The sequence below is a fragment of the Hemiscyllium ocellatum genome, chromosome 20, assembly GCF_020745735.1.
Source record: "Hemiscyllium ocellatum isolate sHemOce1 chromosome 20, sHemOce1.pat.X.cur, whole genome shotgun sequence".
NCBI classification, from domain to species: domain Eukaryota; kingdom Metazoa; phylum Chordata; class Chondrichthyes; order Orectolobiformes; family Hemiscylliidae; genus Hemiscyllium; species Hemiscyllium ocellatum.
This window is the reverse complement of record NC_083420.1, coordinates 64033691-64057882: the sequence shown is the minus strand read 5'-3', so window position 1 is coordinate 64057882 and position 24192 is coordinate 64033691. Positions and strand designations below refer to the sequence as shown.

Genomic DNA, 24192 nt, shown 5'->3' with positions numbered 1-24192 from the left:
ACCTCATCCTTTACAACTTGTTAATCTTTTGCCTAGTTTGTCTCTTGGGACTAGATTAGGTTGGGATATCTGGTCAGCATGGATGGGCTGAACTGAAGGATCTATTTCCATGCTGTACATCTCATTGACTCTATGACACTATCCCAACAACCCTTCAGTATTCACTTCCCAGCGATGGTCATTCTGCATCTACAACTCCGGAATGACAGTTCCATCATATCTGTTCACTGTCATTCCATCTGCCTTATGGCGAATGCAGGGAGTCAATCCTCAGTAGTGGGGGTTTGAACAGATGGGTAGAGATTACAGAGATAGGGATGATTACAGGGACTCAATGATGTTAGAGTTAAACAGAGTTACATCTGGTCAAGAACGACAGTGGGACAAAGGGATTTGGGGATTAGAGGAATTTACAGAGATAGAGGGAGCTGGATTAGATTCTGGAGATAGGGATAGGGATGGATGTAGGAAGAGGGGGGCAGACTGAGCGGCACAGACAGGTGTGTGTTTCAGTAGAATAGTATTGTATATACTAACAGAGATATGGAAGGTTGTAGTGACTGAAGACGTTTACAGATATAAGGTGGTTTCTAGGTTCTGGAGACTACAGAGATAGGAAGGCAATGGAGAATGCCGGGTTACTGGGTTGGAGACAGTGACACAGATGGGGACAGTTGCACAAATTGGAAGAGGTTCCTATGGTCAGGAGAGGTGTGGGATCGGGAACGAGGGTGAAATTTAAAACAATTCAGATCAAAGAATTGGAAAAAGATAAGGAGATTAAAAATCTTTCGCAGCTAAGGAAGGGTTGTAGGAGCTGCAGAAGATTACCTAGGTAGGGACCAATGGAAAGGTTAAAGACAAGCACATTTATATGGAGGGTGGTATTGGTAGGAGGAGCTTACAGGGATAGACAGGACTGTCGGGGTTTGCAGGGATGAAGAAAATTATTATCTACTGGAGAAGGTTAGGGATTAGGGCATTAGGGGTTACAGAACCTGACAAAGACAGACATGGTATGGAGATTGCAAACAGAGAAAGGATTATCGGGACTGGAGGATATTACAGGATTGATGCCTGCTATCCCCTGTGCTGTCGCATTGAGGACCAGTACAGCAGAGGTGAAAGCAGGACCCTCACAAGATGGTGGGAATGAAGCCTAGAATGTTGCTGTTCCTTGTCCAGCTCTGTATCTATGACCGGTCTTCCAGGTCTGAATATAGATGGCCACTAACTCCACCCTGTGCTGTTTAATGTGTGTGATCTTACCGGCTGCAGGATTTAGTGAAGGCTCCAGATCTCCCTCTCCATCTCTCTCTGGCTGACCAACCAACTTCAATGAGATGATGAGTGAGACAGGAATTCGGATTATCCTGATTACCTGCATGAGGCCGAGAAATAAACACAATGGGAAACTAGAGTGATGCAGTGAGGATAACTTGTGCAGAGTGGCACAAAATCCACCAGCGACCATGAAAATCCCAGTCTCCATCCCTGGCCTGCGCTGCTGCATCTTTCTGGAGTGGACATTTCTGTTGACTCAGGAACTCAGACCAGCAGTAAGATCAAAAACACTGACAGAGGCAGCAAATAAACCCACACAGCGAGTGGCACCACATGGAGAGAGACTGAGTGATATCACCAGAGTACAGGAAGGTGTCAGGATTACACAATGGTGTCAGAAGTCGTGGTTCTGATGCAGTGGAAACCACTACCAGTACTCAGGGAGGAGTCAGCCATTATATTGGGATGGGCTCCACTGTCCTTGTCAATCATATGACCAGGATGATACTTTAAACTGACACAGATGAGGAGGGAGACGGCATAGGTGAAAGGAAATTCCCAAGTCCAAAGAGAAAGGTTGAAATATTGGAACACCATGGGATGCGGCTAAAGACAAACAGAAAGAAACAGGAAAGGACTGCATTTAACTGAAATTGTACATCAGCAAATAGGTTTGTGACGGAAATTGTGATTTAAAAAGGTAAATTGCTGTTTCTTAATTGGAATGCATGAAGTATTTGCAATAAGTTATATGCACGTGCAACTGTGATTTCTGTCTAATCACAATCAGGGTGACATTTTCACAGGGTGAACAAAAAAGGTGAATCATTAATATTCGAAGTCAGACAACATTGTGGAAAGCCAGACAGAATGGGAATAAGGATGGGGAACTCCCACAGTTAGAGATAACAATGGGATTACCACCAAAATAGGTGGCCTCAGATTATCAAGCAATAGGAAACCAAATTCTGGGTAATAAGGGTCAGAACATAAAAGTGGAAGGACATTGTTAAAGCCCCTTCACAGCATTACATTATTAGACACTGCATTAACAGGGAGTTATTGGAATTTGTAACAAAGACACTGGGATAATTGAGAGGGAATTCAGCCTTCCTATCCCTTCATCTCATTGGTGATGGGTCACAGACGAGGCTGACTCTCCCACTCTCAGGAGGAGTCTGTAGGTGGCTGTACAGACCGATGTGGCCTCCCATAGATTTGTTACACTTGGGGGTAACAGGTTGCCATGGGAAGGGGGTGAGTGGGGCGTTGTTGTGGCAGCACGCTCCCTGTGCTGTTTTCTCCTGGATTCCCCTTTTTCCCAACAACAAGTCTCGAGGTACTTGATACTGTCCTAGTGCTCCTCCTCCACTTCGGATGGTCTTGACCCAGTAATTCCCAGGAGTTACCAGATTTTATTAAGAGATGAAAAAAAAATTATCAATTCTGAAGAAGCCAAAGTTTAGAAATGTGGAAGCATTTCTTAAAGAGATCGCCAGGGATGGTCCTAGCAGGAGGAGTGCAGTAGGAAGAGGAAACGTTGCCAGCGTTTAATCAGAAGATCAGAACAGGGAGAATTGAAGGTGCTGGAGGTGGTGAGGGTGTTACAGAAGGGGCAAAGGCCTGAACAATGTTATAAAGCCAGAATTGCTACAGCTAGAGCTGTTTGCAGAGGTAGGGATGGAGATATGTATTTTTCATTGATTCCTTCATGGCCTGAGGATGTCACCGGTTGGACCAACATACATTGCTCTCCTGCTAATTGCCCAGAGGCAGCTCAGAGTCAGCCATATCGCTGTGGGTTTGGAGTCACATGTAGGGCAGACCAGTAAGAATGTCAGATGTCCTTCTCTAAAGGACATATGTGAACAAGATGCGTTTTTCCAGATAACCAACAATGCTTATATGGTGACCTCATGAATGTCCAGTACAGATACAATCTGACATCCAACTCCTACTCTCAATGCTGTGACCAATGAAAGTAACCATCCCAAATGCCTGCTTCACCAGCCTATCTACCTGTGACACTACTTTCAAAGGACTGTGTACCTGCATCCCTGGGTCATTGATTGAAAACACTACCCAGGGCCCAAACATTAACTGTACAAGTCCAGCCCCTGGTCTGCTTTACCAAAATGCAACATTGTGCATTTCTCCACCTGCTATTCCTAACCTCACTGACCCAGCAGTACTGTTGATCCCATTGTACTCTTCGATAACTCTCTTCACTGTCCACTTTACCACTAATTTCAGTGTCACTCACACACTTGCGAACCATGACTCCTATATTCTCATCCAAACTGTTTATATAAATAATGCGCAACAGTGACCCAGCACCGAAGCCCATGGTACACCGTTGGTCACAGGCCTGCAGTATGAGCAGCAACCCTATGTGAACATGGTCTGTCTCCTACCATCAATCCAATTGGTATCCAGTTGGTGAGTGCTGCCTGGTTATGCGTGATCTAAACTTATTAACCAGTCTGCCGTGCAGAACCTTGTCAAAGGCCTTGCTAAAGTTCATGTAGACATCATTTACTGCTCTGCTTTGATCAGTCACTTGTCTACCTCTATACTCAGGTTTGAGGCATGATTTCCCGTGCACAAAGCCATGCTGACTGTCATTGATCTGTCCTTGCTTTTCCAAATGCATGATGATCCTTTTCTCTCAGAATCTCCTCCAACAACTTACCCACCTCTACCATCAGTCTCACTGATCTGGAGTGGCTGCCGATGACACAAACATCTCTGCGAGGGACCTGATAGTTTCCTCACTAGGCACTGGGATACATCTGATCATGTCCCAAGGATTTTTAGACATCCAGCACCTCATGTTCTCCAATGTGAACTCTGTTCATGACATCACTATGTATTTTCCCAAGGTCCCGAGCTTCCATGTCTTTCTCCAAAGGAAATCCTAACGCAAAATATTTGTTCAGTATCTCCCCCACCAGCAGTGATTCCACACAGACAGTCTCATTGACTTTGCAGGGGCCCTATTCTCTCCCGAGCTAATTTTTAGCTCTTGCTGAAACTTGTCAAAATGCTTCTGAAATCTTAAATATCTCTCTACTGCAACTAGCCTCCCCCACCCTTATCTATTCTGCCATTTAAGGCCACACCAAAATATAGAATCCCTTTTATAAAATCATACATCTCCCATTGTTTCTAAGTATCTAGTTATCATTTATTGTCATAACCTTTATAATACATTCCAGCACATTCCTGACTTACTGTCAGGCTAACACCATTTGGTTTCAGACTGACTACAGAAAGGTTGAGGGAATTCTTGTTTATCAATCTGAAAAAGGGAGTTTACAGAGTCAGCAGGTAATCGAGAAGGTAAATCAAATGCTGCCATTGATTACGGAGGGAACGGAGTCTAAAAATAGGGAGGTCTAGCTAAAACGATGCAAGGTACAAATCAGACCACACCTAGATTATAATAAACAGCATGCGTGCCATAAGGAACGATATTCTTATATTAGAGGCAGGCCAGGGAAGGTTCAGTCAGCTGATCCTGGAGATGGTGGGAAGAGGTGGTGTAGATTGACCTTGAACCCTTGGCGGTTTTGAAGAATGGGAGAGAAATTGAATGAAACATCCAGGATCCTGAGGGGCTGTAACAGGGTAGATGCCGTTAAGTTAGAAAATAGAACAGTGTATCACAGTAATAGGCCCTTCAGCCCACCATGGCTGTGCTGACTATGATGCTATTCTAAACTAATACCATCTACCTGCACATGGGCGATATCCCTCTATTTTCTGCCTGTTCATGTTTCTGTCTAAATGCCACTTCAAAACTTTGCTCTCATTGCCACCTCTCCCACCTCCTGAGCAGCTTCCACCCTCTCGGTAAAGAAAACTGGCCTCATTCATCTCACTTAAAACCTCTCACTCTCACTTTAAACCGAGGCGCCCTAGTATTTGATATTTCGATATTGGAAGAAGGATTCCAACTATCCACACTATTCACGCCTCTCCTAATGTTATGTACCTGTACCAGGTCACCCCTCAGACTCCGATATTCTCACAAAACAATCCAACTGCGTCCAACCTCCTTACAGTAAACACATTCTCATCCAGGCAACATTCTGCCAACCCTCTGTTACATCCTCTCCAAAGCCTCCACATCCTTCCTGTAACGTGGCGATGAGAACGACACACAACCTTCCAAACATGGTCGAATGAAGTTTCATTCAGTCACAACATGACATGCAAACATCTGTACTCAATACTATGACCAATGAAGGTAAACATACCATACTCCTCTTTTACCACCACATCCTACTGTGTTGTTATTTTGAGGGAGCTACGGATTTGCATCCAAGGTCATCTGTTTATCAATGTTTCCAATTAGTCAATTAGTACACTTCTCTCTTCCATTTGACTTCATAAATGTATCACTGCGCACTGTCCCGATGAAATTTGATTTGCCATTTCTCTGCACAGCGTCCCAGCTGATCTACACACTGCTGCAACCTATAACACTCCTCCTCACTATCCACAATTCCCCTAACTATCCCTGATCATTACATGCCTTTCCAAATGTCATCTGCAAAATACTAATCAAACTGCTGACCTTTCCATCTGAATCACAGATATAAATTACACACAGACATCGCAGCACTGATCCTTGTGAAACAGCATTGCCACAGATGTCCAATCAGATATTCACCACTCCACATGCCTTTGTCTACTATCACCAAGAAAATATTGTATCCAACTTATCAACGAGCATGGATTGTGATTTGATCTTCCAGATTCCCCTTGCTATTTGGAAGCTGTCCATTCAAAATGATTCTATATTTTGATTCCCAGATTAAATTGGCTGTCTCACTAAAGCACTGACTGCATCCTTTTTTCACAACAAAACAGGACCTTGTTTGGTTTTTTGCTGAACCTGCCTAAATCCCGACAACCCCTCAATAATCACATTGCTGTCATGGTCATTCTGCAGCTACTCCTCCACAATAACAGTTCAATCATATCTGTTCTCTTCAGTTAATGCTGTCATTCCGTCTGCCTTGTTGCAAAAGCATGACGCGTGTCACCGAGAGAGGGCCTTGGAGGGATGGATAGAGGTCACACAGTGGGAGAGATGTTTGGGGACGCGACAATGTTGCAGGGTTAAACGTAGTTACAGTTGCTGCAGAATGTTCGCAGGAGAAAACATTTTATTGTTTGGAGGAAGTTAGAGAGATAAAACGTCTTTGATTAGACTTCAGAGAAAGGGATCTGTGTAGGGCTGTGGATCGTTACATGGTCTATGTTGATCAGGGTGTAGAAGCATTCACATGATTCCAGGATGTGGTACATTTAACAACGCTTGTGGGATCTGGATAATATCACAGTGATAGGGAGGATGGTATGGACTGGAGAATATTACAGGGAAAGGGAGGGTGGTATGGACTGGAGAATGTTGCAAGCACATGGAAGATGATATAGACTGGAGGATGTTGCACGGATAGGGAGGAAGTTGTAGACTGAATAAAGTTAAAAGGAGAGATGATTTTATGCACTGGAAGGTATGTCAGAGAGAGTGAGTGGTGTGCATGCTGCAAGATACTAGAGGAATAGGGAAGCTTGTAGAGACTGGAGGAGAGAGTCATCGAGAGGCTTGTGAGAGACCAGATTCACTTATGAGCATAGGATGTGCTACAGTAAGCAGAATCTTTTGCAGATATAAATGAGGATAGAATGATCACAAAGCAGTCACACCTATACATATGTAAATTGGAACTGAAGGATTTAAAGAGATTACACTGACTGGGAGTGTTGTATGCAGTGGAGTAGATTAAACTGATAGGGATGGTTTTAGAGACTCAACAACGTTAGGAAATAATGGGGATTGCAATGGTGAGAGCGGGTTTCAGCAAGATGGAGGATATAGACCTGAAGGAGCTTTCACAGATAGCGATGGGTCTGGTGGGGGCTGCAAAGTAATGGGGATTGCAGAGACTGAGGTATTTACACAGACAGAGAAAGAGTATCAGTGCTCGGCAGAATTCACAAAAACGGGTCTGCAGGACATGACATAAATCAGAAGAGTTGTATCAACTTGATGGTGTACACAGGCAGGAAAGTTTATGGGGATTGGAGCAGCTCACCATGACAGAGGGACGCATGGAGACTGGAGATGTTGCAGAAAGATTACTATGTTTAATTGTATAGAACTCCACAAAAGTCTGTCCTGGTTCTTCCTTTATGTTTCTGAATCGCTGTCGTTACACTTCTGGTACTCATCCATAAGCACTTACAATAGCCTGTTTGACATGTGCATAATCTCTTGACCACTCATGAGACAGCACTGCAAATATCTCACTGGCTCTGCCTAACAGCTTAGACTGAACTAGCTTTACCCACAAGACCTCAGGCCACTCCATCTGTCTCTCCAATTTTTCAAATGAAGTACAGAGGTCCTTGAAAGTAGAGTCACAGGTAGATAGGATAGCAAAGAAGGCACTTGGTATGCATTCCTTTATTGTTCAGAGTATTGAGTACAAGAGTTGGGAGGTTGTGTTGCAGCTGTACAGGACATTGGCTAGGCCACTTTTCGAATACCGTGTGCAGTTCTAGTCTCCTTCCTATCGGAAGGATGTTGTGAAACTTGAAGGGTTCTGAAATGATTTACAAGGATGTTGCCAAGGTTGGAGGATTTGAGCTAAAGGGAGAGGCTGAAGAGGTTGGGGTTGTATTCCCTGGAGCGTCGGAAACTGAGGGGAGACCTTACAGAGGTTTACAAAATTATGAGGGTCATGGATAGGATAAATAGACAAAGTCTTTTCCCTGGGGTTGGTGAGTCCAGAACTATAGGGCATAGGTTTAGGTTGTGAGGGGAAAGATATAAAAGAGAGCTAAGGAGCGAATATTTCACACAGAGGGTGGTACGCGTTTGGAATGAACTGCCAGAGGAAGTGGAGGAGGCTGGTACAATTGCAACAGTTGAAAGACATCTGGATGTGTATATGAACAGGAGGGGTTTAGAGGGAGATGAGCCGGGTGCTGATTGGTGAGACTGGATTGGCATGGACAAGTTGAACCGAAGGGTCTGTTTCCATGCTGTACATCTCTACGATTCTCTGACTCTAATCGCCGAAGTTTCAAATCGCTGCAGGCAGTTAGTCATCGAGATAGAATTGTAAAGTATTTGGGGGTTACAGAGTTCAGGAGAATTTCTGGGACTTGATGATGTTGTATATGGAAGTAGGGTTGTCGGGACTGAAGCTGGGAACGGAGATAGAGAGAACCGCAGGGAATTACCGAGATCTGGAGGCTCGTGGTCTCTGGTGGAAGTTCCACGTAGAGGGATGTTTTGTGCAACAGCAGGACCTTGGAGAGATCGGCAGATTTGAATGGGCTGGAGAGATTTACAGATACATGGAGAAATGTAGTGACTGGAGCATACAGAGATGGTGAGGGCTGTAGGAGATGCAATAATTTGCAAGGACTGTAGAAGCTGGAGGGGTTCTCACAGACAAGGAGGATTGTAGTAGTGTGAGGAGTTTACAGAGGTAGGAGGTTGGTGCATTTTCAGTAATTAGTGGTTTGGAGCACTGTCCAGACTGGGGGAGGTTTCAGAATGAGGGAGGGATAGAGCAAAAGGAAGCAATTGCAGAAAATCGGGGAACATAAACATGTCACTTCGGTGCTGTGCCACTGAGGGTCATCAGGAGGAGAGTTGTCCTCATTAAAATGTCCAGATCCTCAGGGGAATGGACAGGGTGGATGCTGAAAGGATTGTTCCTTCCCCTTATGGGAGAGAGACAATCAAGCAGACTCTGTTTGACAAAGGTGGAGAAGGAGGAGTTGTCTTTTTCTTCCAATGGCCCAAAACTACTTCAGGTTTGTTCCCACACAGCTCAAAGGATTGCAATGCGATAACATTGGTCATTTAGGATTGCAGGAGATACAAGACCAAGGCCAGGTGGGAAGGGCTGGAGGGAATGAGAGAGAAGGGAGATGGTCAACAGCTGGAAGGGTTTCCAGGGAGTGGACACTGTCAGGACTAGAGAACATGACACTCTCACTCATGAGAGGGAGATAACGATATGGCACAAGGTCAAACACAGCAGGAGGAACCCAAGCTCCGTACCTGTCATTTACTCAGAGCGCTGCTCTCACCCAGTCTGGTACCAAGCCCCACATACAAATAGAGGCTCGATTAGAGTAGTGCTGGAAAAGCACAGCAAGTCAGGCAGCATCCGAGGAGTGTGAACATCGACATCGGGCAAAACATCGATTTTCCTGCTCCTCAGGTGCTGCCTGACCTGCTGTGCTTTTCCAGCACCACTCTAATCGAGACTCTGATCTGCAGCATCTGCAATTCTCACTTTTTTCCACATACAAACAGCATGAGGTTTCCCAGTTCCTGGTGCTCAGGGCCCAGTGCACTCACCCCTGAACCAGTCGGTGAGGTATTTACACAGTTACACATTGCCCAGAAACACTGTTCCCGAGCTGACATAAACTGGTAAACTGACACTCTACCAAGCAAAGACTATCAGCACTCAGATTCCCTGATGATACAATCCTCTGAGTGATAGTCTGCAGAGAACAATATAATCCACGAATCCCTGTTGCATGGGTCAGGGTCAATGATAAAAGTTTCACTCTTCCAAAAATGACAACTCCTCAATTCCTGCATCTCACAAAACTGCCATTTAAAAATATAAAAATAAAGAACATTCTAAACGAAGGCTTTGATGAGGTGAGCTGTGGTCAGTCCTGTAGATCTGGATGTTACCGGATATATTGAGAGTGCTTTCTACCAGAGCGCTATCAGGTCAATCTCAGGCACACAGAGAGAATGGGCAAATAGATTCACATCTGAACTCACACCTCCCAGCCTGGGAACCTGAAGCTGTGCACAGCCATTCCGGTAAAGATCTCTAGAAACAGGACATCAGAGCCAGAAGACTGGAGGTTGGCTATCGTGTTGCTACTATTTAAGGAAGGCAGTAAAGAAAAGCCAGGGAACTACAGACTGGTGAGCCTGACATCGGTGGGTACGTTGTTAGAGGGAATCGTGAGGGACAGGATGTACTTGCATGAGTCAGGATCAAGGAACTGCAAGGACTGATTAGCGATAGTCAACATTGCTTTGAGTGTGGGAAATCATGTCTCACAAACTTGATTGAGTTTTTTGAAGAAGTAAATCGAGGATTCATGAGAGCAGAGCGGTGGATGTGATCTATGTGGACTTCAGTAAGGTGTTCAACAAAGTTCCCCATTGGAGACTGGTTAGCAAGGTTAGATCTCACGGAATACAGGGAGAACTAGCCAATTGGTACAGAACTGTCTCAAAGGTAGAAGACAAAGAGTGGTGGGGGAGGGTTGGTTTTCAAACTGGAGGCCTGTGACCAGTGGAGTGCCACAGGATCGGCGCTGGGTCCAATATTTTGTATTGTTTAGATAAATGATTTTGATTTGAGCACAAGAGGTATAGTTAGTAAGTTTGCAGATGACAACAAAATTGGAGGTGTAGTGGCCAGCGAAATGGGTTACTTCCAATTACAATGGGATCTTGATCAGATGGGCCAATGGGCAGTGAAGTGGTAGATGGAGTTTAATTCAGATAAATGCAAGGTACTGCATTTTGCAAAAGCATATTTTTGCTGGACTTATACACTTAATGGTAAGGTCTGACAGAGTGTTGCTAAACATAGAGATATTGGAGTGCAGTTCATTGCTCCTTGAAAGCAGAGTCGCAGGTAGGTAGGATAGTGAAGGAGGCATTTGGTATGCTTTCTTTTATTGGTCAGAGTATTGAGGACAGGGGTTGGCAGGTCATGCTGTCGCTGTACAGGACATTGATTAGGTTACTTTTGGAATATTGTGTGCAATTCTGGTTACCTCCCTATCGGAAGGATGTTGTGAAACTTGAAAGGGTTCAGATAAGATTTACAAGGATGCTGCCAGGATTGGAGGGTTTGAGCTAGAGAGAGAGGTTGATTAGACTGGGCCTGTTTTCCCTGGAGCATCGAAGGCTGAGGGGTGACCTTACAGAGGTTTATAAAATTATTAGGGGCAACCTTACAGAGGGTTATAAAATCATGACAGGCACGGAGAGGCTAATGAGACAAAGTCTTTATCTTCAGGTGTGGGAGTCCAGAATTGGAGGGCATAGGTTTATGGTTAGAGGACAAAGATATAAGAGACTTAAGGGGCAATGTTTTTAAATGCAGAGAGTGGTAAGTGTATGGAATGAGCTGCCAGAGGAAGTGGTGGAGGTTGATGCCAAGACATCTGGATGGGTGTATGAATAGGAAGGGTTTACAACAAAATGGGCCAGATACTGGAGGTGGGACTAGATTGGGTTGGGATATCTGGTCAGCATGGACGGGTTGGAGCAAAGGGTCTGTCTCCATGCTGTACATCTCTTTGACTCTAAGAACGGCTGAATGGTTCAATCAAAAATTATCTGTGGTTCAAATCTTAACATCCTTCATGTCCCAAATCCATTCTTGGACCCATCCTGCAGGTTCTATGAATCCCGGTCCCTCTAACCTCCTGCAGGATCCACGTCCCTTCCTACATTAGTACCATCCTCCAGGTTCTGCAGCCCTTCCTACCTCTGCAACATGGCCCAGTCTCTGCAACTCTTCCCTTTACTGCAATGTTCCCCAGAAGGGCAGTGGAGGCCGGTGGCATTTACAAGAGTTAAGGAGGGATGTCTGGACTGGAGGATTTTGCAGGCGTAACGAATATAGGGATTTGAGGAGGTTTCACAGTTTATGAGTGTTGTATGAACTATGGGAAGTTACAAAGATAGGGATGGTTTCAGATTGGAGGATTCTGCAGAAACAACTGACATGGGTAAAGGCAGGATTCTTAGCAGTGTATACAAACAGAGGGATCCGGTATCCCTGAAGTTACCAACCAATTTGAGAGGGTATTAAGAAGGCGTATGGTGTGTTGGCTTTCATTAGCAGATATGGTTAAGACCCTAAACAAATTTTTCACTCCAGAATTTACAGTGGACAAAGACTGGGGAACTCAGGGAACAAGAGTAATACGTTAGACCACAATTGGAGTACTCTGCAATCCCAGTCTCCCTGCTATAGGGAGGATGTTGTGAAACTTGAAAGGGCTCAGAAAAGATTTCCAAGATGTTGTCAGGGGTTTGCTGAATAAGCTGGGGCTATTTTCCCTGGAGCATCAGAGACCTTAAAGAGGTTTATGCAAACGTGATGGGCATGGATTGGATAAACATTCAACGTCTTTTCCCAGGGGTTGGGAAGTCCAAAACTAGAGGGCATAGGTTTCAGGTTAGAGGGAAAAGGTTTAAAAAGGGACCGAAGGGAAAGCCTTTTCATGCACATGGTGATGTGTGTATGGAATGAGCTGAGAGAGACTGATACCTTTTAAATATTGTAATTGTATCTGGATTGGTATATGAGTAAGGGTTCAGAGGTACATAGGCCAAATGCTGGTAAATAGGATGAATTTATTGAAGTCTTCTGGTCAGCACGGATGAATTGGACAAAAGGGTCTGTTTCCATGCTGTACATCTCTATGACTTGAAAAGAGGGCATGTTATAGAAGAAGTGGTGCTGGTGGATGTAAAACACGAAGGTATGGAAAGCCCCAGGACCGGATTAAGTGTATTACAGGACATTGTGGGATGCTAGGGAAGAAATTCTGGTGCCCCTAGCAAAGGTATTTGTACCATTGACAGTCATGTGTGATGGACTGGAAGGCTGGAGGGTGGCATAGTGGGCAGTGAAGGAGGTTTTCTTATGTTACAAAGGGACCTTGATGAAATGGGTGAATGGGCTGAAAACCTGTCTGTGGACTTCAATCTGAATAAAGGCGAGGTAGTGCACTTGGTAAAACAAACAAGGGTAGAGCTTATACAATTAATGTTCAGGCCTCAGTTAGTGTTTTAGAGCAGAGGGGCCTCCGGGTTCAGGTACATAATTCTTGAAGTTTGCATTACAGGATGGATAAGGCAGTGCTTGGCATGCCTGACTATTGCTCAGTCCATTGAGTGGAGGATTTGGGACGTGATGATGATACTGTATGGACATTGGTGAGGACTCTTCTGCAATACTCTGTCCAGTTCTGGTCGCCCAGTTATAGGGAGAATATTATTAACCTGAAAGGTATTCAGAAGAAATTTACCAAGACCTTGCTGGGTATAAAATGCTTGAGTTCTGAAAAATGGCTGGATACACAGAGTTTCTTTTCAGTGGAGCCTGGAGGTTGAGAGGTGACCTTATAGAAGTTTGAGAAAAAAAGTTGGGATAGAGATAGAGTTAACGGTAGTTGCCTTTTCCTTCGGATGAGGGAGTCTCAAGGGGAGGGGACACATTTGTAAGGTTAGGAGAGATGTTAAAAAAAAAGAAAAGAAGGGGAAAATTGTTACACAGAGGGTGGTTTGGGTGTGGAATGAACTTCCTGAGGTGGATGTCAGTACATTTACAACGTTTAAAAGACATTTGGTTAAGTACATGAATCGGAAAGGGTTTGGAGGGATATGGGCCAGCAACGGGCAGCTGGGATGAGTTTAATTTGAGATGATGGTTGGTACCAACTGAAGGGTCAGTTTCCATGCTGTCCAGCTCTGACAACAATATGGTTTTGTTCCATTATTTAAGAAAGACTGCGATGGAAACCCAGGGAACTAAAGGCCAAGTAGCCCAATGTCAGTGGTGGGTAAGTTGTTGAAATGATTCTGCCAGACAGTAGTTACATGCATTTAGAAAGGCAAGGATTGATGGTAGATAGTCAGCACGGCTTTGTGTGTACAAAGTCAGGTCTCACTAACTTGACTGTTTTTGTTGAAGTGGTAACCGTACATTGTCTCCATTAAAGTTAGCAGGGTCTTTGACGGAATTTAGCATGAAATACTGGTTTGTAAGATTAGATTACATGTGATCAGGAGGAGCTAGACAACTGGATACAAAATCGGCTTGACAGTAGGAGACAGAGGATGGTGGGAGAGGGTTGCTGTTCAGACTGGAGGCCTGTGACCAGCGGTGTGCTACAAGGATGGATGCTGGGTCCACTGATGTGCATCATCGACAAACGATTTGGTTGAGAATATAGGAATCATTGTTAGTAATTTTGTGGATGATCAAGTTAATGGCGTAGTGGGCAGTGAACACGGTTATCAAAGGGGATCTCAACCAACTGGGCCAGTGGACCAAGGCATGAAAGATGGATTTTAATTCAGGTATTGAGTTTTGGACTAACACAGTTAATGATACAGCCCTGGGTAGTGTTGTCGAACAGAGACAGACCAAGGGGTGCAGTTACATTGTTCCTTGGAAGTGGCATCACAGGTGGACAGGGTGGTGAAAGCAGCCTTTGGCACACTTGCCGTCATTGGCCAGCACTTTGATACATGAGTTGGAGATATTTGTAACATTGTCTTCAGTATTTCCCTTGGACAGTGGAGGCTTATAAGGGGTGACTTATAAAGGTTTTTAAAACCATGCGGGGAGTAAGAATGGTGAATAGCCAAGGGTAAGTGAGTCCAAAACTAGAGGGTATCAACGTGACATGAGTGAGCAAAGATTTAAAGAGGGAGCTGAGGGGTAACGTTATCCACAGAGGATGGTGCATAGACGGAACGAACTACCAGCGCCACATGGGCAAAACAAGAACAATTGCAACATGGAAATGAAATTCGGGCAGGTACATGGAGAGGGGAAGGTTTGAAGGGATATGGGCCAAACACAGATAAATGCAACTCGTTCAGTTTTTGAAAAATGGTCAGCATTGATGACTTGGACTGAAGGTTCTGTTTTCATACTGTATGACCCTGTACCCAGTTAAAGAGGAGGAGAATACGGAGATAAGGCATGTTGCAGACACTGAAGCAAGCTACAGCCTTAGGGAGGTAGTCTGGAATGCGGTACATGTTAAATATGCAGAGGACCTATATGGAAAGGAGGTGGTTACAGAGATAGGAACTGTTATAGGAGTTAAAAATTATTGAAGACACTTATCCACAAGACATACCATAGGTACAGTGTTGGAGAGAGAACACAGAACAGAAAGATCCCAAGCAACATTCCCACCCTCTCGTGGGAGGCCTGCTTGCCCCTCTGTTGTACTGATGCTCACTAAGACAGCACAGGCCTGGATTGATAACTGTGAACTCTCTATGCTGTCTCAGTGCAACGTAAGTTAAAGTAGACGTGGTGATTGAGCTAGAGGTGTGTCTGTACTGTGCTCGCCCTCCAGCATTGTATCTGTGTCACGTCCTGTTAGCTGATGTTTAGAGCCCTCTCATTGCTGTCTGCTCTGTGCACCGTGAGTGATCTTACCTCACTGCAGGATTTATTGAAGACTCCAGATCTCCCTGTCCTTTGTCTCTCTAGCTGGTCAACCATCTTTAATGTGTTGATGGACAAGACACCCCGCAGTTGGGAAGTCTATTGAGTCAGGACTCCCTGAGTACCTACAGAAGACAGACAAATAGACAGAATGGAAAATTACACTGATGTAGTGAAGATAACTCATGTAGAATGGCACTGAGCCCCACAGAGATCAGTCTGCATCCCTGGCCTGTGCTGTTGTATCTCTGTGGAGTGGACAATTCTGTTAGCTCAGGATCTGGAGTAGCTGCAAGAGTGAGAGGCACTGACAGAGGCAGCAATTAGACCCACACAGTGAGGGATACCACATGGAGAGATACTGAGTGATATCACCAGAGTGCAGGAGGGTGTCAGGATCAAACAATTGTGACAAAAGAATCGGTTTATCTTCATGATGCACTGCTATAACTGGTCAGGAGTGAGCAACCTGTGAACAGGCGAAGTGATGGCCTAGCGGTATTATTGCTAGAACATGTATCCAAAACCTCAACTAATGTTCGGGGGAGGAAAGTTTGAATCCCACCATCTGAAATGGCAGAAATTGAAATCAATAAATTCAAATATTATAATTAACAATCCATAAATAAGTATGAAACCATTGGTGATTACAAAAAGCCCAAACACTTGTCTTTTCGAGAAGGACATCTGCCCATCCTCACATGGTCTGCACAACATACCCACAGCAAAGTGTTTTCCAAATCCAAATAGAAAAGGTGATGCATCGGAACAGCACGGGGATGTGGCTGAAGACAAGCAGAAAGGAACAGGGTGGGAAAAGGTTTAACTCAAACTCTACATTAGCGAATTAGTATCTGATAGGAAATTGTGGGAAAGAGTGCAGTTTTTTTTCCGCATCGACAAAGTCTCTTCAATAAGGAGCTGGATTTGTGACACAGATGAAAGAGATTTAAACATCAGAGAGATGTGGTTACAGGGTGAACAAAAGGTGGAACATAAATATTCAATGGTTCACAACCTTGTGGAAACTCGAGCAAAATGGGTAACACCAACAATAATGGGTATCAAAGGCATTAGATAGAAAGTGCGGGAGGTGGAGGTGGGGGGTCCTGAAAAATCAACGGGTAAACAATGGACACAAAATATCCTTAGTAGATAATGTTAAGGATAAGGCACAAGATATTTAATAAGTAGAGTTAGAGTAAGAGGATCCCCAACTAAACAGTGAGGGCTGTTAGAAACCAAAGGGACAATCTGTGCATGGAGCCAGGAGGAAGTAGATGAGGTCTTCAATAAATACTCCCCATCTGTATTCACACAGGAGAAAGGCATTGTAGCCAGGGATTTCAGTTGGGATGGTGAGGTTCTGGAACGTATTAAGATCAATGAGAAGAAGGCATTAAATGTATTCACAGGCAAAAAGGCGGAGAAATTCCCTGTAACAACAAAGTATATCCCAGGCTGTAATGGGAGGGAAGGGAGGAGATTGCTGGGGCCCTGGCGGATATATTTAATACTTTGCTGGCCACAGGCGAAGTGCCCAATGACTGGAGGATTGCTAATGTGGTTCCTTTGTTCAAGAGTAGCAGTGATAGGCCAGGTAACTACAGAGCAGATCGTCTGACAGCAGGGGGGTGGGAAATTATTGGAAACAATTCGGAGGGAGATGATGAATCAATATTAGAAATGACAGGAATACATTAGGGATTGTCTGTATGGATTTGGTAGAGGACTGTCCTCTGTTATTGATGAGGGCAGTGCAGACGATGTGGTTTACATGGAGTTTATTAAGGTCTTTGACAAGGTCCCACATGGAAGGCTGGTCCAAAAGGGAAGAGCCCGTGGGATCCAAGGCAAGTTGGAAAATTGGAACCACAACTGGTGTAGAGCGTCTTTCACGATTGGAAGCCTTTGCCCAGCGGGTGTACCACAGGGATCTGTACAGAACCAATTGCTGGTTATTATGTACATTAATGTCTCAGATGTGAAAGGAGAAAGTATTATTAGTAGGTTTGCAGATGACATGAATGTTGAGGGTGTTGTCCAGAGTGAGGAGCATGGTCTCAGGCTGTGGTCTGATATTGATCAGATGATAAACTGAGCAGAGTAATGGCAGATGGAGTTTACTTCTGATCACTGTTGGAAGTTTAATAAGTAAACGATATCCATCATGAATTGTAGGTCCTCCTGGAATACTGAGGAACACACATGGACCTTGGTGGACAAGTCCCTGGATGTCTAAAGGTGTCAGCACAAGTAGACAGGGTGGGAAAAACACCTGAACTGGGAGCAGGAGGGGACCCATATCCTGGTGGGGAGAGTTGCTGGAGCTGCTTGAGAGGATTTAAACTCGTCTAGCAGGGGTGTGAGACCCCAAACAGTCATAAGGCCAGAAAAAAATTTAAGGCTGGTACAGATGTTCAAGAGAGCAATATAAATAGGCAAGGCAGGCAAGAACATAGCAGGCAATGAGTGAAAACTGGTGGATTAAACTGCAGTTATTTCAATACAAAGGGCCGGATAGATAAGGCAGATGAACCCAGAGCATGGATGGGAACATGGAACTGGGATGTTGTAGGTATTAAAGAAACGTGGCTGAGGGAGCGACAGGACCAGCAGCTCAATGTTCCAGGGGACAGATGCTGCAGGAAGGATAGAACAGGAGGCAAAACAGGAGGAGAGCTGGTGGTTTTGATTGGGGGGAAAATCCCAGCAGTGCCTATAGGGAGTATTCACGCAGGATCGCCCAGTTAAGCGATATTGGTGGAACTGAGAAATAGAAATTGGTCATCAGTTTGCTACGGTCATACTACAGCAATAGGCAATGGGAGAAGAAGGAGCAAATGTGTCAGGAAATCTCAGATACCAGTTAGAATAATAGGGTCGTAACGGAAGGGGATCTTCACCTTTCCAAACTTGGACTGGGATTGCTACTGCGTTAAGCATTTGGATGGAAGGAATTTGTTAAGTGTGTTCCAAAAACTCCCGTCATTATGTAAAAAGCCCAACTGGAGAATGGGACTAAACCTGACCTCCCCTTGGGAAACAAGGTCGGGAACGGGACTGAGGTGTTAGTCGGGGAGCACTTTGGAAAGTTACCACAATTGTATTAGTTTGAAAATAGCAACCACAAGTTCAAGTTATACAATGGAGCAAGATAGTATTAGACAGGAATTTTTAAAGTAGATATGGGGAGGCTATTTGCAGGTAAAGTGAAGTCTGGCAAGTAGGAATATCTTAAAACCGAGATAAAAGCAGCGTTCAGCACCAGCATATTCCTGTTAGTGTGCAGCTCAATGCTGACACAATTAGGAAACACTGGCTGAGTTTCGAGGCTCTGGTCAAGAAAAAAAAGGGGGCACATGTCAGATATAACTGTTTGACTCAAGGGAAACCCTTCAGGAGTATCGGGGCTGTAGAAATACACCTTGGATGGAAATCAGGAATGCAAAAAGGGAACATGAGATAGCTTTAGCAGAGAAAGTTAAGGAGAATTGAAAGTGATTCTACAAGTGTATTAAGAGCAAAAGAAAAGCAAGAGACAAAACCAGTATCCGTAATGATCAATGAAGCCAACGATGTGTGAAACTACAAGATTCTAAACAAATATTTCACTTTGGAGCTTACTGTGGGTAAATACTGGGGAGCTCAGGGAACTAAACAGTGTTTGGCCCAACTACTATTGGAATATTGTGTGCAATTCTGTTCTCAATGCCACAGGAAGGATGTTGTGGAACATGAGAGGGTTCAGAAAAAATGTTGCTACAGTTGGTAAGTTTGCGCTATAGGGAAATGCTGAATAAGCTGGGGCTGAATTCACTTGAATATGGGAAGCTGAGAAGTTAACTGATAAAGGTGTTTAAAATCATGATGATCATTGATAGGGTCAATAGAAAAGGTCTCTTCCCCAGGCTGAGGAACCAACCAACAGGACATAGCTTTAAAGTGCGAGAGGGACTTTTTAAAGGGACCTAAAGGACAATTGGTTCCTGTAGAGTGTATAGAATAAGCTGCCAGAGGAAATAGTGGAGGGTGATGGAATTCATTTAAAAGACATGTGGATGTGTGTACGAATAGGAAGGGTTTAGAGGGATATTGGAAATATTCTGGCAAATGTGACTAGAAACGTCATGCAGGAGTTGGTCCGAAGGATCTATTTCTGTGCTATACATCTCAATGACGCAATGTCTTGAAATGATTCCACATTATACAAGAGGAGGTGATGGAGGTTTTAAAACACAAAGGTAGATAAATCCCAAGGACCTGATCAAATGTATCTCAGGACAGTGTGGGAAGCTGGTGAAGAAATTGTAGGGCCCCAAGCAGAGATATTTGTACCATAGAGAGCCGCATGTGATAGGCTGATAGACTGGTGGGTGGCATTGTGGACAGTGAAGAAGGTTTTCTGAGATTACAAAGGGATCCTGATGAAACGTGTGAATGGCTGAAAAACTGTAGATGAAGTTCAATCTGAATAAATGTGAGGTAATGCATTTGGTAAACAAACACGGGCAGGACTTATACAATTAATGGTAGGACCTTCGGTAGTGTTGTAGAACTCAGGGTTCAGGTACATAATTGGTTGAAGATTGCAACATGAAGAGACAGGGTGGTTAAAAAAAAAACTTGCTTGCCACACTTGCTATCATTACTCAATCTTTTGGATATAGGAGTTGGGAAGTCGCATTGAGATTATACAGGGCATTGGTGAGTCCACTTCTGGAATACTATGTCCAGTTCAGATCACCCACTAATAGGAAGGATATTATTAAGCTGCAGAGGATTCAGATGAGATTTACTGGGATGTGGATGGGAATGAAGGGTTTCAGTTATAAAGAAAGGCTGGATAGGTTGGTATTTTTTCACTGAAACCTGAATGTTGACAGATGACTTCATAGAAGTTTATAAAATATTGAGGGGGATAGATAGAGTTAATGGGAGTTATCTTTTCCCATGGACAGGGGAGTTTCAAAACAAAGCACTACATTCTTAAGTTTAGAGGACAGACATTTTTAAAAAAGTACATGAAGACACATTGTCACACAGAGGGTGGGATGCGTGTGGAATGAACTTCCCAAGGAAGGGGTCAATGTGGGGACAATTACAATGTTTAAAGACATTTGGATTAGTACAGGAATAGGAACGGTTTGAAGGGACATGATCCAGGAACAGGCAGGTGGTATGAGATCAGTTTGAGAGTATTGTTATTATTAACCGAACAGTGTGGTATGACTCTCTGACTATGATTATAATGTTGTGTCATTAATTAACAAAGGCTGCAAGAGGAAGCGAGGGAACTACAGACTGATGATCCATCAAGGTGGGTCAGTTGTTGAAGGTCATTCTGAGAGGTAGGACTTACATGCATTTGGAAAGATATGGACTGATTACGGACAGCCAGCATGGCTTTGCGCGTGGGAAAGCATGTCCACAAACCTGACTGGAGTTTGCTCAAGATGGGACCAAGAAGATAGATGAAGGCAGAGCAACAGACGTTGTTTCTGGCTTCAGCAAACCCTTGGTCAGGGTGTAGCATGATACATTGGTCAGTAAGGGTAGATCACAAGGGAATCAGGGAGAGCTAGCCAACTGGATACACAATGGGATGACAGTGGGACACAGAGGGTGGTGGGTGAGGGTTGTTGTTCAGACTGGAGGCCTCTGACCAGCAGTGTGCTGTAAGGATTGGTGCTGGGACCACAGATGTACATCATTTACATAAACGTTTTGTGTGAAAATATAGGAGTCCCTGTTATTATGTTTGTTAATACCAAGATTAGTGGAAGAGTGGGCATAGAATATAGTTATCAAAGGGGATGGTAATCAACTGGGCCAGAGGGTTAAGGAATGAAAGATTGAGTTTAATTCGAGTATTGAATTTAGTTCAGACAAACCAGGGAGAACTAACACAGTTAATGGTAGGGCCCTGGGCAGTGTTGTCGAACAGAGATAGACCAAGGGGTGCAGTTACTTTGTTCCTTAGAAGTGGCATCACAGGTGGACAGGGTGCAGAAAGCAGCATTTGGCACACTTGTCATCAGTAGACAGAGCATTGAGTACATGAGTTGGAGATATTGGTAACATTGTCGTCAATATTTCCTCCAGGCAGACGAAGCCACAGGGTGACCTTATAAAGGTTTATGAAACAATGTAGAGTCTATGTAAGGTGAATAGCCAAGGGTAGGTGAGTCCAAAGCTGGAGGCATAAACGGGAGGTGACAGAGCAAGGATTTAAAGAGGGAGCTGAGGGGCAACATTATCCACAGAGGATGGTGCATGGACGGAATGGACTGCCAGAGGAAATGGTGAAATCAAGTACAATTACAACGTGGAAAAGATACTTGGGCAGGTACATGGAGAGGAGAAGATTTGAAGGGATATGGGCCAAACACAGGCAAAGGCAACTCATTCCATTTTGGAAACCTCAATTGAAAAGTCATGATGCACAGAAACAGACCCTATGTCTGCAGTTATTGGACGAGGAGACTATCGAGACAAGGAATGTTGAAGAGACTGAAGCAAGTTCCAGCGATATGGATGGTCAATTGGACCGGAGTTTTCAAATATGTGAAGTAATTGGTGAGAGGTGAGGAGATAACAGAGATAGGAACTGTTATAGGTGTTAGAATGATTGAAGACACTGGTCCACAAGACAAGCCTTCGATACAGTTTTGGAGAAGGTATAGGGAACAGAAAGATCCCAGGCAGCATTATTATCCTCTCATGGAAGCATGCTTACCCCTCTGTTGTCCTAATGCTCCGCAAGACAGCACACACCTGGATTGAAAAATGGGAACTCCCTATGCTGTCCCAGTACAACAAAAATTAAAGTAAATGTGGTGCTTGAGCCTGGGGTGTGTCTGTACTGTGCTCCCCCACCAGCACTATATCTATGTCATGTCCTGTTAGCTGATGTTTGGAGCCCTCTCATTGCTCTCTGCTTTGTGCACTGTGAATGATCTTACCTTACTGCAGGATTTATTGAAGGTTCCCGACCTCCCTGACCTTTGTCTCTCTGGCTGACTAACCAACATCCCAAACAGCAGTTGGCAAGTTATTGAGTGAGGAACTCCCTGAGTACCTGTAGAAGACACAGAAATAAGCAGAATGGGAAATTAGACTGATGCTTTGAGGGTTACACAAGGAGAATGGCACTGAGCCCACAGAGATCTGGCCTGTGCTGACTCATCTCTCTGGAGTGGAGAATTTTGTTGGCTCAGGATCTGGAGTAGCTGCGAGAGTGAGAGACGCAGACAGAGGCAGCAATTAGACCCACACAGTGAGGCATTCCACATGGAGAGATACTGAGTGATATCACCAGTGTTCAGGATCAAATAATTGTGCAGGAAGAAATGGTTTTGATTCTTGTTGCATTGGGATGCTCAACCTGTGAGCAGGTGAAGTGCTGGCCTAGTGGCATTATTGTGAGGCAATTTATCCAGAAACTCAGCAAGTGTTCTCTGGACACAGGTCCAAATTCCACCATTGCAAATGATTGAATGTGAAATAAATGCTTCAAAAACGATGTAATTAAAAATATGTAAGTGAGTATTAAACAATTGCTGATGTTAAGAAAAATCCATCTGGTGTCTTTAGTGAAGTAATCTAAGATGGGACTGTGATATCACAGATATCACTGAACAACAGCTGAGGGAGGGACAGGACAGGCAGCTCAATGTTCCAGGGGATAGATGCTGCAGGAAGGGCAGAAGTGGAGCTGAGAGAGGGGGAGAGCTGCTGGTTCTGATTGTGTGAAACATCACAGCAGGACTGAGAGAGGATATTCCTGCGGGATCGCCCAGTGACGCTGTGTTCATGGAATTAATCAATAACAATGGGTCTTCCCTTTCCTCTGATTGTTCTATAGGCCCCAATAGCCCCGCCCTCCTGCACCTTGACCTTCTCAAGATGGCGGCCTACAGCGCTCCCTCTTCCCTCAAACAAATGGCGGCCGTGACTCTGGGCCGCTTCCCTGATCAGAGACCGCCACCTCCTTCCCCGGGCCTGGAGGATCATTTTCGGGTTTTTTTTACTTTTATCCTGGACTTGTAAAGTCTCTCCGCTCCTTTCTCCCAGCGAGGCTCCCTCTCACCGGCTCTGAGCGCCGCTCTCTGAAGCCTATCACAGCCGCTGCCGGAGAAAGCAGCTCCATGTCTCTCTCTCCCCCTGTCCTGATCAATGTGACACTGCGCATGCTCCACATAGAAACCAAACTGCGCGTGCGTCTGAGGTTATTGGAGAGTTTATAGTGAATATTCATAAATGCACAGAATCATTGGAGAAATCATTCCCTTTAATCAATGTTGAGATCATCCATGAAGCACCTTAGGAGATTTGCCATTGTAAAAGATTCCATACAATGCAAGTAGTTGTTATTGCTGATATGGGTGATGTAATTTCTGCAGTTTAACTAAGGGTTAATAAGTAAGGGCGAACTGTGAGACTGAATGTAAGTTAGCCTGGAAACAGGGAGAAACTGTTATGTCAAAAACATGGCGGTTTGTAACCTTGAATGAAACTGACGTAAGCTGTTAATTAAAACTAGGCTGCTATGAAGCTAGGTAACCTTGGCAATAATACAATAGAAGCTCTTAAAATATTAGAAACATACAGATAACCA

The 24192-nt window shown here is 44.3% G+C and overlaps 1 long non-coding RNA gene across 1 annotated transcript in view; it reads right to left on the bottom strand.

Annotated features, from left to right (window-relative positions):
- Positions 1-23727, bottom strand: part of LOC132825282 (uncharacterized) — a 63077-nt gene extending 39350 nt beyond the window's left edge. Inside the window, exons 1-4 of the long non-coding RNA XR_009645770.1 lie at positions 23665-23727; positions 22538-22653; positions 15564-15697; positions 1270-1381 (exon numbers count right to left, since the gene is read on the bottom strand). This is a non-coding gene — a long non-coding RNA (uncharacterized LOC132825282). The remainder of the gene's footprint in view (positions 1-1269; positions 1382-15563; positions 15698-22537; positions 22654-23664) is intronic.
- Positions 23728-24192: the final 465 nt, after the last annotated feature.